The sequence below is a fragment of the Mesoplodon bidens genome (assembly GCF_964165515.1).
Source record: "Mesoplodon bidens genome assembly, chromosome: 7".
In the NCBI taxonomy this organism is placed as follows: Eukaryota; Metazoa; Chordata; class Mammalia; order Artiodactyla; family Ziphiidae; genus Mesoplodon; species Mesoplodon bidens.
Genome location: NC_138164.1, coordinates 2735195 through 2747678, shown reverse-complemented (window position 1 = coordinate 2747678; position 12484 = coordinate 2735195).

Genomic DNA, 12484 nt, shown 5'->3' with positions numbered 1-12484 from the left:
GTTTATTTTATTTTTATATTATTCACTGATGGGACCAAGAAGGAATCACTTAATTAGTTTATGTCATCTCTGTGTTTTCTTTTATAGCCAGAACTTGTAGGCAAGGAAATAACTATCACATAAGGGTGAATAATTCAAGCTCCGAAATCAGTTGGCCAGGCTCCTAATCTCAGGTCAAAGGCACCTTAACATTTTGGACCTTGGTTCCTTCTTCTCCTAAAAGAGTTCAACAATCTTACCTCACTCACAAAGGTTTTAAGAATTAAACAAGGCAATCCATATAAAGTGCTTAGTGGTTTCTCAATACATCATTAATAGTAGTAGTAGTAGTAGTATTTGTAATAATGAAAGCATTTATGGTCCTAATAGCACCAGTAGAGAGTTATTTGTAATAATGAAAGCATTTATGGTCTTAATAGTACCAGTAGAGAGTAAGTCCTTGTTCCCAATCTGTGGTACCCAGACCCCAGGGCAGTGCAGGCTGGATAAATGATACAACCTAGATATTTTTAAATTATTATTTTTATTAAAGCACAGTTGATTTACAATATTGTGTTAGTTTCAGGTGTATAGCAAAGTGATTCAGTTATTTATATATGTATTTTTTCAGATTCTTTTTCATTATAGGTTATTACAAGATATTGAATTTAGTTCCCTGTGCTATGCAGTAAATCCTTGTTGTTTATCTATTTTATATATAGTAGTTTGTACCTGCTAATCCCATACTCCTAATTTATCCCTCCCCTACCCGCTATCCCTTTGGTAACCATAAGTTTGTATTCTATGTCTATGAGTCTGCTTCTGTTTTGTAAATAAGTTCATTTGTATCATTTTTTAGATTCTACATATGAGTGATATCATATATTTTCCTTTCTCTGTCTGACTTACTTCACTTAGTATTATAATGTCTAGGTCCATCCATGTTACTGCAAATGGCGGTATTTTTTCTTTTGTATGAATGAATAGCATTCCATATATATATATATATATATATATATATATATATATATGTATATCTATGTATCTATCTATACATACATATATATATATGGAATATCTTCTTAAACCAATCATCTGTTGATGGGCACTTGGGTTGTTTCCATGTCTTAGCTATTGTAGAAAAGTGTGCAGTTGCTGTTATGTTTAATAACAAACTCATTTAAATGCTATTGATTTTATTAACTAAAAGTAACCCTGAGTAGGGGAGGTGGAGGGTCTTGATAGGGTCTTGATATCTGAACAAGTTGTTAAGCATTGGCATAAGATGCCGAGTCTGATTCCATGTGTGTGTGTTACATGTTCCAGGCGATTTTATCATAGCAATAACAATTGTTTTAGTGGCTTCTGTCCTGTAGCTGATGTTCTTATCTCACAGAGATTCTCAAGTTTCCTTGATTTAAATTTTCACACCCAGTTCTGAATCCCCTATACTTTTTTCCATTCTATCAGTTCTTACTTTATTCTACAATGATTTGGTATTTTTAGTTTCTTAAGGCAAAAAGTCTTCTACTGAAACTATTCTTTCAATTACGAAGAAAACACCCTCAAACCCTCTTCAAGCTTCACGCCTCTGTGGAAATGCCAGCAGAGAAACTCTGCGTAAAAACAAGAGGAGATCTTCTCTGTGGTTCATCCTTCACCTTGGTTTTATCTCCTTTAGCATCCCCTTCAGCCTTTCTCTTGGGCATGGTGGCGACGGCGGTGGGACATAGGCGCTGGACACGGGGATGCAGTGGCATGCAGCTTTGGCCAGTCCAGGGGTCGCTCTCACAACCAAGGTGAAGGATGAACCACAGAGAAGATCTGCAAGGTTATCTGCTAAACCTCTTCCTCCAAAGCCAGAGCCCAAGCCTAAAAAGGCCCCTGCAAAGAAGGGAGAGAAGGTACCCAAAGAGAAAAAGGGGAAAGCTGATGCTGGCAAGGATGGGAATAACCCTGCAGAAAACGGAGATGCCAAAACAGACCAGGCACAGAAAGCTGAAGGTGCTGGAGATGCCAAGTGAAGTGTGCATTTTTGATAACTGTGTACTTCTGGTGACTGTATGGTTTGAAATACTATTTTTTATCAAGTTATATAAAAATGCAGAATTTTGTTTTACTCTTTTTTTTTAAGCTATGTTGTTAGCATACAGAACACTTCATTGTTGTTTTTTGGGGGAAGAACACATGTCACTAATAGATTGTCTCTGAAGCTGGATTGGCATGGGGAGAAAACACCTTTCCCGTCTAGTTTTGAGAGACTTCCTCTTGGTTCCCAGGAAGGAGGGGTTCCTTGATATTGACACACAGTAGCCACCTTGGCACAGACGCCTTGTGGTGTGGAGAAACTAAAATTAGTTTTTATGTCCTCTTCTGCCTCTCCACCTTCAGCTTAGACTTGACTCCCTTAAACCCAGAGACCTGTTGGAACCTGACCCCCAAAAATTGGTTACCAGTATGTCAGGCAATCTGGCCTTTGCATTGTCACCATTGAGATGGCGTCCCTCAAAAGAGCAGTGGTTCCTTTTTTAGATTATGGATCTTCAGATTGATACTTTTGCCATTTTCATTTCCACTTCCTGAAAGTCAGGGTCGGCTTGTGAAAAGTTGTTAAACAACATACTAAATGTGAAATGTCAACCCTCACTCTAAACTTTCCCTGTTCAGAGCATCACATGAAGACTTCATGGGGTTTTATAGTGGCTTTCTGATTTTGGTAGTCCATTGCAAAAGGGAGTTTGAAAGTTGTTGAATACTGTTTACGATTGCCTGCCCATGTCCTGCCTGAAATACCATGATTGTTTATAAAAAGTATCTTTAATAAAGCTGGATACAGTTTGACTTGGAAAAAAAAACAAGAGGAGAAAGGAAGCAGAAAAGAAGGAAATTAAAGAACAAAGAAGAAAACTAAGTGCCCATCAGTAGCTAGCTTCTGGTATCTATAAAGCATTTACTGTTTCCTTTTTTTCTGGGAGATCAAAATAAGTTGAGTTCATTAACTGCCGGCATTTGGATCATGCTGTCCTATCTAGATAAGCTCTGCACAACCCTGTCTGTGGAGCTAATTTCATTGACTCTTTTTTACAAATGAACAGAGATTCAGAGTGTTGGTGAGAAGTGCTCAAGGTGACAGCCAGTGACTTGAATCAAGGCCCTGGTTTCCAAATGCTGTGCTCTTCCCACTTGTCCACGAGGGGAGCATCAGTCACATCGCTGCCCTTCGAATCCTGACTGATTGAGAAATAGACCAAGAAGTCAGATGACAGTATCAGCTTTGTCCCTGGTGCTGTGCAGTCCCAGGCAGACTAGCAACGACGTTGCAGGGACCCTGCTGGTTGGCACTCCTCACCGCATGGTGGGGGGTCACCCAGGGGCACCTGTCCAGCCAGAGCACGTGAGCTCAGGACCTCTCCCAGGCAGACCAGGCAATAGGGCTCTCCTCTCCTCAGGGGAGAGTGAGTGGGAGTGAGCTGGGGTGGAGGTGCTCAGAAGCGTGGCTCCAACTCAAGTTTCCTCTTGGAAATGAGAGGATGAGGCAAATAGTCCATGTCGCTCCTTTGTTTGCTCATTTATTTTTCATTAAATCCTTTACCCAGGTCAACAGACAGCACGATTCACATCCCCAATCACCTGTTTTACCCCTCCACTGACGGGGGAGACCAGGTGGACAGAGCTGAGCAGCCTCAGACTTTTGCTTCCCTCCTCTGTCTGCACAGAAGGTGCAAAAGGGCATTAAGGTCAGAGGGAGGATGAGGGGATGTGGCTCTAGACTCAGCCTCGCTTTAGAGAACTGATGTGGTCCTCACAGTGGGAAGTCTCCCATCAGCAGCAAAAGTACCCAAGTTCCAAACGATAAAACAAGAGGTCTCGGGCTTCCATTGACAGTGCAGCTTTCTTTGCCTGAGTTCTTAGGCAAGTCTGGTTGGATTAGGTGTTTACTTTGCGGGCTCCAGAGTTATGATTACTTCTGAGCCCTGGCTTCATAAGTCATCAGATTTTCCTAATAAGAAATAAGTCTGCTAAATTAGCTTGCGGGTGGAAATGATAGTTTTTGCATGCAGAAATCCCCAGATTCTGAGCTGCATGAGACTGAACTGGGGCTTCCTGAAGTCTCCTATGCACTGTCTCTGTTTCAGTGCTTTGCCTTTGATCCCTGGAAGGACTGGGGATACTGGCCCTTCACAACTTTGCTCCTCAACTTCTCAGATGGTGTGATGAGTGTCCCTGCTTGCAGCCTCATCTCAGAGTCAGGCTGAGGTCAGAAAGGCCCATCATTGAGGAAACGGTGTCTATGTTTGTCCCCATAGACAAAGCCCAGAGCTTTTTGTTCTTTCTGCTGCTGGTCTGTGCACTGCACACTGGTTTTTGCAGATGCACAGATTTGGGACGATGCTCTGTTTCACGTTTGTTGTAGCCATGGCAACTCAAATGGTGAGGTCCTCTGAGCATGTGCCCAGTGAACAGGAGACCCCACATCTCCGAATGAGCTGTGAACATTGATCACCACCAGCTGTAAAACTTACACAACAAGTCTGGCAATAAAAAATTGTCATTTCTTGATATATCATGGAAATACTCAAAATGCTGCTTCTATCGGACTGTAAAGTTTTTATAAAGTGTGTTACTCTGGGTCATGATGGCAGTAAAAGGCAGCTTGGTCTCCATGTGATTGTGCAAGCCTGCTGCTGTGCGTGAAGGTCTCAGTGTTTGTGCTCTAAGGGGCGTCCCTTACATAGGTAACGAGGTGGGAATGAAGATGCCAGGGCTTTAGTCCTGATGGCCCCAGAATCCGACTAGGCTGAGACCACAGTCTGTTCCGGTAACGAGTCAGGACTTCTTGGGGTATTGTTATGAGCCTTAATTGTCTTCATCACCCAGTGAAACCTGCTAGAAGTTGAAAGTGAAGTTACTAAGGCTTTTCTGGACCCCAGGCCACACTGTTTCATAATTTCCTTATAATCCAGTTACAAAGATCAGTGTTTTCAAGAAAGCGGGGCTGGGGTGCTCCTTGTTCGGCTGTCCGTGTGCTGGGCAGCTGGGCTCTTCAGCTGTCAGTGGGGCTTTTTCCTACCAAGGTGACTGTCCCAGACGTAGCCACCTCCACTCCCAGCTGCACCTCCACCCCCAGCTGCACGCAGCCTTGAGCTCAGAGGTCCCCTCCTGCTCTGCACCTGGGCCTGCACCTTCCTTCCAGCCCCAGCTCTTCCCCCGGGAAGTGCCGCCCAGCTCTGGGACTAGGAGAGAATGCAGACCCTGCTCCCTGCCCTGAGGTGGTCATGTTGTTTCTCTTTGATGTTACAAATATCTGAAAACATATTGACACTTCTGCCGGGAGTGGTATAAAGTAGCACATGCTTTACTCAGAAGCCTGGAGTGAAACATGCAGGCTGGGTTGGCCACGTTGCTGGAGGCTATCTTCCATGTTCTCCAGGAAATGCTCTTCTCCTTCCTATTCTCTACCTTCCTATGCCATTTCCAAATCTATTTCTCATTATTTCCCCCAAAGCCCATCCCAAGTTTTGCTGTTGTTGGCTGTTGTTGTTGTTATACGTTGTTTTTCTATTGGCGTTGACCTTAAGAGAAGTTATTGAATGTCTACTGTATTTTTAGCATCACACTAGTTGCTGAGGATGCTGATTTGAAAGAGGCATGGTCTCAGCTCTAGGGGTGCTTACACGCAAGAGATTGTGTTATAGCTCTATGGATCTATCTATCTATCTATCACTATCACTATCTATCTATCTATCTATCTCTATCCCTATCTATCTATCTATCTCTATCCCTATCTATCTATCTATCTCTATCCCTATCTATCTCTATCCCTATCTATCTATCTATCTCTCTATCCCTATCTATCTATCTCTATCTCTATCTATCTCTATCCCTATCTATCTATCTAACTACCTATCTATCCTAGTCACACTATAATAGTGTGTATGATAAGGTACCACAAGTGACTGTTGTACAACATGGCAGCCAGAGAGCCAGGAGGATGCCCAAGTCCTCCTCCAGGTCACATACACACCCTGTAGAGTCTCCTTCCCTTGAGTGTGGGTGAGGGCCAGTGAATGTGATGAGATACTGCTCCCGTGATCAGGTTGCTCACCAGTTGACTCTGAGTTCATCAAAAGGAGATAATCCCGGGCGGGCAGACCTAATCTGGTCAGCCCTGTTAAAACAAGGTGGAGAGGCAGGGAGACGTTCTCCTGCAGGCCTGGAAGAATGCAGCCTGTGGCAGGACCACAGGCCTAGAAGCTGAGGACAGCCTCCAGGACCCGAGGGAGATCCCTGGCTGACAGCCAACAGGAAACAGGACTCAGCCTTTCACTTCCTAGGAAATAATTCCCCCAGGAACCTGAGGGAGACTGAAAGTGGATCTTTCCCCCTTGGAGCCTGCAGATGACTGTACAGCTGGCTGACGTCCCCATTTCAGCCTGTGAGATCCTGAACAGACCACCCAGTTAAAGAGTAAGGGCTCCTGACCCATGAAGACTGTGAATTAGTAAATGCATGCTGTTTTATGATGCTAAATTTATGGTCATTAGTTCTGCAACAAGAGGAAACTGACACTTGTCATTTATAGCAAATACCAGGGGATCAGAGAGGCAGGAACAGTTAATTCTATCTGAGAAAGAATGGAATATTATAGAGACTAAGGATATTTGAGATGAGACTTAATGGAAGATAGAGATTTGCAGAGAGATGAAGGGGAGAGAGGTTTATGGCTGTGACATCCTCCAAGATATGTCTGCAGAGCAGCTGGTGGGCTGGTGTAACTAAGCGGGGGATGTCTGTGCTCACTTTCCTTCCATCCTAATACAGCCATTCAACAATCATACTCATGGACATTCCATGGGCAGAGAGGTGCAGTTACCGCCATCTGAGTTTCCACGTCACTGATGTCCCACATATGTCACTGCTCAGAATTTTCTGTATCCCTCTCCCCAGCATTAGCCTCACATCAATACATTTTAAAATCAGAAATACATGATTAACCCCTGTAGCAAATAGTTGGGAGGGCACCTTGACCTTGTCTCCTGTCTGTGTCTCTCTTTTCTGAGGACCCTCATCCTCACGTGGCTAATGTGTGACCTCAAACTCATAACGTTAGCATCCCAAAGCCACCCACTGTCTTGTCTTTATCCAAGAATGCTGGGTAACCTGATTAGGTCCCAACTTCGCGTGTTCCGCTCTTCACTTTCGGTGACTAAGCAGTGCGTGCTCTTCCTTTATTACAAGGTCTGGGTCCTCATGTATCATTCTGTCAGCCACGACGGCTGGACTCACTGTACAATCCCCACAAGGGTTTTAAAGCCTGAATTCAATAGTGTGAAGGACCTCCGATTCCTGACATCTTCTGTCCTGCCATTTTTAAACAAAAGAGTCAATAGCCTTGGTGTCATTGACTTTGCCTCCTTCCATTTTCCTAAAATTGCTCTGAAACCTTCCACCAAGCTCAGTGTACTTAATCGACAGTGAATTCTTCATAAATGTCAGTGGGAAACCCATCTGTTCCAAGAGCTTTCCTTTATCTCAGTAGCTTTTATTAAGCTTCCTACCCCTTAGGCACTGGTTTTTGCCCTTAAAACCTCAATTTCTTCTTCCAAAGCAGCATCCTAGGGAGGCCACGGATACACTTCTTATTTCTTCCCCCTCCCCATTCTGTCTTCCCCTTGGGAAGACACACAATTGCACACACTTTCTTAATGAGCTAGAGGAGTCATTTTTGACAGTTGCCTAACCATCCTTCTTTTTGGCAGAATGATATACATTTCCCCACCTTCTGCTTTCTGGAATAGTCCTCTCTATCTGTATCATTCCAGCCAGGCTGATAGAACATCTACTTGCCACGGATGTATTCCTGGCATGTGGAATAAATGAAGAGGTCATATTTTTGGCTCCAAATATAATTTTCTATCTCTGATTTAGGTAATTGTCTAGGTGCCAAGAATTGTAGCAAGAATTGTTTTTTTTTTCTATCACCTGCCATTAAGGGACATTCTTCAGAGTGGTTCTTCTTGTGGTTTCCAGGAATGCATTAAACGTCAGGTGAAAATAATTGCATCTCAGCATTCAATAGAAGTGTATCATTAATGATCTGAGTACTACAGTGGGCTCCTTTCCCTCCTAAGATGCCTGTAGCTTTTGGGGGAGACTCAGATTTCAAAACTGCTGAGAGAAATCCCTTGATGTCTCATGTGAAAAGGGTACATATGTTCCCTTCCCTTTTATCTTCGTCTCCCTTCCCTGTACACATTCATAGGGCTCAGCAACGCACATGTCTCAGGGAATTTTGCTTGTATGGGAGTTGGAAATAACCACTCCGAAGGTGGATGCTTGCCCAGTTTACAGTCAGTCTCAGCACTGCTTTTGTTCCATGTCCCTGGACTGGAGCTCACCACAGAGTCCCTCTGGGGGAGGGCTACACCTCCAGCTAATCTGTAACTTACAAAACACATTCAGCTACATCTTAGAAAAATATGTGGCAACACTTTGCATGGGGCCAGTCCCCTGAAAATACTAGCTAGGGAGCATTACTCCTCAGCTGCGGTTGGCACCTTTATTTATTAGTTCCCTTGGTTAGTAGTTTAATATCAGGTCACTTTTTGCTGTGTACAGCACTTGCTTAACAAGAAAAATGATCCTGTGTTTCCTCCCTGGAGGTGGGCTTCTTTACCAGGCAAAGATGAGATGAAATTTTGATGATTTTTAGATGATAGGAATCCACACAACTGAAAATTTTATCATTTTAGTTTTCATTACTTGATAAATCCCCAAAGGAAAACATCTGACCCATGATTTCCTTCCTCCCTCCCCTGATAGCACCTGAAGGTTTGCATTTAGGGAACATCTCTTCCAGATACCAGCTTTGATCATCTCTACCATCCAAAAGGAATGGTCATTGAGAAATCCCTGGTACGTGACACATGTAACTTAGGCACACCATGAAAATAATTGCATGTACTTTGTCTATTTCCTCTAGGAGCCTTTCGTTTAGAATATACAGGAATATAAGAAACTCAGTCAACATGATGCCTATGGCCAAATGAAGGCTTCCGTGCCAAGTAAGCAAAGGTGATGTGACATGGATGTGAGCTAGTGCAAGCTGCCAGGGGAGTCGTGCATAACAAGTTGGTGACTCTTTGGGACAGTGTGTTGGATAGGACAGAATAAGCGCTTTGACAAAGATAACCCTCACTGCTCGCCGTTTCCAGCCAGCATCATGGCAACTCACACTAAACACTCTTTTCTGAAAAAATACCTGTGCCTCCTTTATTTCTCTGCTCACCCCTCACCCTCTATGCCCCTTTCTGTTAAGGTAATGGTAGGTAATTTGAGGCTATCTGGAACAACAGTCTTGGGTGGATGGCTTAATCTGGTTTTAGCTGCAGGGCTGTGTCGCTATGTTTAATTGAGAAGTCTTAATGGGTCTTGAGGGCTCAAAGATTTAGCCTTCTTTCACATTGTTTGTCCTGTAGAAGCAGTTTCAAACCTGTGCAGCTCCAAATTTCTGAGACTTTATTTTTTCTGTTCCTTTTCGTCTGCAAACCAGCTCATTCCTTCTTGAAATACCTTGCCAAACACAGCAAGGGAAGATCAGCATATGCTAGCATCTGGCTCTTTCCAAGCACTTTTCCAAGATGCACAGACTCAGTAGGCACCGGGTCTGCCTTCCACGCTAACAAGGGTGACCGTTTTACCAAATGTTTCACTGCAGCAGAGCAGGGGTTTCCAGCTTGCTTGATCTGTTTCCTCCCTGCCTACTGCAAAACTGCTAAACTCCTGTCAGATATTTTAGATGTATTATGGCAGCACCTACTTCAAGTCCTTGATGTCCGTATTGTTTCAGGTAATGCTAGCAGCTGCAAGAATCAAATCCTCACCTTTTAGTGGCACAACTAAGTAAAGGTTATTTTTGCATACAAATTCCAGGGCAGATGTTTCTGGGTCAGGAAAGGCTGGCTCTTCTCCACACGGTGATGCAGGGATCCATGTTCCTTCTGTCCTGTCCCATGGCCTCCACTTCTTCAGCCTCCAGCCAGGAGAGAGGAGTGGGGCCTTTGTGGAGCAGCCTTGGGAGTGGGGCTAATTACTTGTTCTCAGACTTCACTTCACTAGCACTCAGTGAGTGGCTGCACTGATGTGTGAGGGGGCTGGCCCGTGTGGTCTCTGTCTGGGCAGCTACTTCCCAGCAACAACAGTGCACTACAAAAGGTTACAGCACACGTTCTGCTGGCCGGAAGCTGTTTCTGCCATAGATGGAAAAAAGTTTCTGAAGAAATTACTGAGTTCTACTACAGAAGCGAAATAAATATTCAATAATACTTGTACATATATTATGTGTACATATGGATACTATGTATATAAATACTATATATATATATATGGAATATAACATTTTCACCAATACCCTCTAGAGGCAGGGTGGCCTCTCTTTGCAGGCCTGAGTTACACAACTTGGTCTGGGAAGAGTGACTGTCAAGGAGAAACACGAGGCTCCATGCAGAAAACACACACCTTAACACACACACACCACACACTGTAAGTGAAGATCTTTTTGTGAACAATAGGATTCCAATTCATCTTTATGCTTCAAGGGCTGTTTTTTGTTTTGTTTTGTTTTGAAATATATAAGCCATGAATTTCCATGCTCAATTCTTTATGAGTAAATGCTCCACCATATGGAATCCTGGTGTTAGTTGCACTGAAGCATCTACATCAGATTCTCCTCTCCTGCAAAACAGTAATATTCTTAGGAGGAGTTTGAAGTTGAACAGAGTGTGCTCTCAGAGTCTGTGCTTTTGCTTCAAAGTATGGGATTCAAAAAACCAAAGAACTTCACTCTCATTTTTGCAAAAAATGGCTCCCAAAAATATAGCTTGTCATGCTGGTAGTTCACTCTAATTTCCTGGCAAATTGATATGCTCAGAAATTACAGGTGCTACCAAGTTTCTGGTTGCTTCAGGAATTTTTACATTCTTTTAATGTAATGAGAAAGTTTATCTCCAGTATGTGACTGTGAATATCCCAGCATGCACTTCCATTAATAGAAACACCACAGTTTTTACATGAATCATAAAGGGAATTGATAATTGCCTATGGGAGTTCTACCTATGAGCAAAAATATTTGACCCAGTTATGCTGGCTTGGTGTGGGATGAATATATTGAATCATGATAATATATCATCAGTGGATTCCAGGGGAAGAGAGGAACTATCCCAGGGGAATAGGCCATGAGTGAGCAAGTGTTAAAAAATTTAAAAACTGATAATACTGTCATTACATCACCTGTCACAGCTCAGAAGTTTAATCCCACTCAGTGCAGGAGATGAAAAGGTAAACCAGTCTGTTCAGTAACATTAAGTGCCTGTCATTCAAATCCCAGGATCCAGATGGATTTGTAGAAAAGCAACAGACACCTTCCACAAGGAGCTGAAACCTGCAATCCTGGCTGGTGCCTGGCTTTCTAGGAGGTTAAGCAGAAGCTAATGCAGCTCCCTCCGTGCACTTATGCTTTGCAAAAAGATAAGCTGCCAGTCTTGGTTCAAAAGCCATCAACTACATTGTTCTAAACTTGAAGTTTAAGGTTTGCTTTAGAGTTGATCATTTGAACAAGAAACTTAAGAGTGGCTGATCAGACTTTATTCCACAGTAGAGTCCCTTTTCACACATGTAGCTACACAAAGGCTGAGGGATTTTTGTTTGTTTTTTGGCAATGAATTGGAGTAGAAGGCAATCATAAGGTAGAAGAAAGATCGTTTGAATAGCAGTCAGGAATGCTGCTTCTACCACAAAGTACAAGTTCCTCAAATTTTATGTCATTTATAAAAAGAAGAATTGAACAACGTATTAAAGAAAACAGCTCTAGCATATCATAATTGTAAATCTCATATCTTGATCCTATAGATAGATCTCATTTTATCTTCCTCTTCAATACTGACTCCCCTTCCCATTTTCCCAAACTTGACATGAGCCCCTCAAGTTTTCCTGTTAACTATTGGAGTAGGGAAAATTCAAAGATGCCCCCAGATTCTCACCCTGCTGTCCATGCCCACGGAACCTCCACGAGTGAGGACAGGGCCGTGAATGTGATGAGATCGTCTATCATCGCCCCCTTGGCTAGGTTATGCTATATGGCGATGTGGTTAGGTTAAGTTCATAAAGTTCCCATCATAGCAGACCAGAGAGGGATGGAGTCAGACAGGTGTGTCCCTGTTGGTCTGGAAGAAAGCGACAGTACTCTTGTGAACAGCCTGTTCGGACCATGTACTGAAGGTTTCCACAGTCCGGCTGTAGGAGCTGGGAGTGGAAGCAGCCCACAGGTAGCAAGAAAGCAGTTCCCTCAGGCTGACAGCACAGGAAGAGTGTCTGTCCCAGCCTATGAGCTGGAGGAGAATCTGGAGCCTCAGATAAGATCACAGCAAAATGCTTTCAGCCTGGGCAGGCTCTGAGCAGAGGACTCCGGGATTTCTGACCCATGAAAATTGTGAGATAATAATTTTTT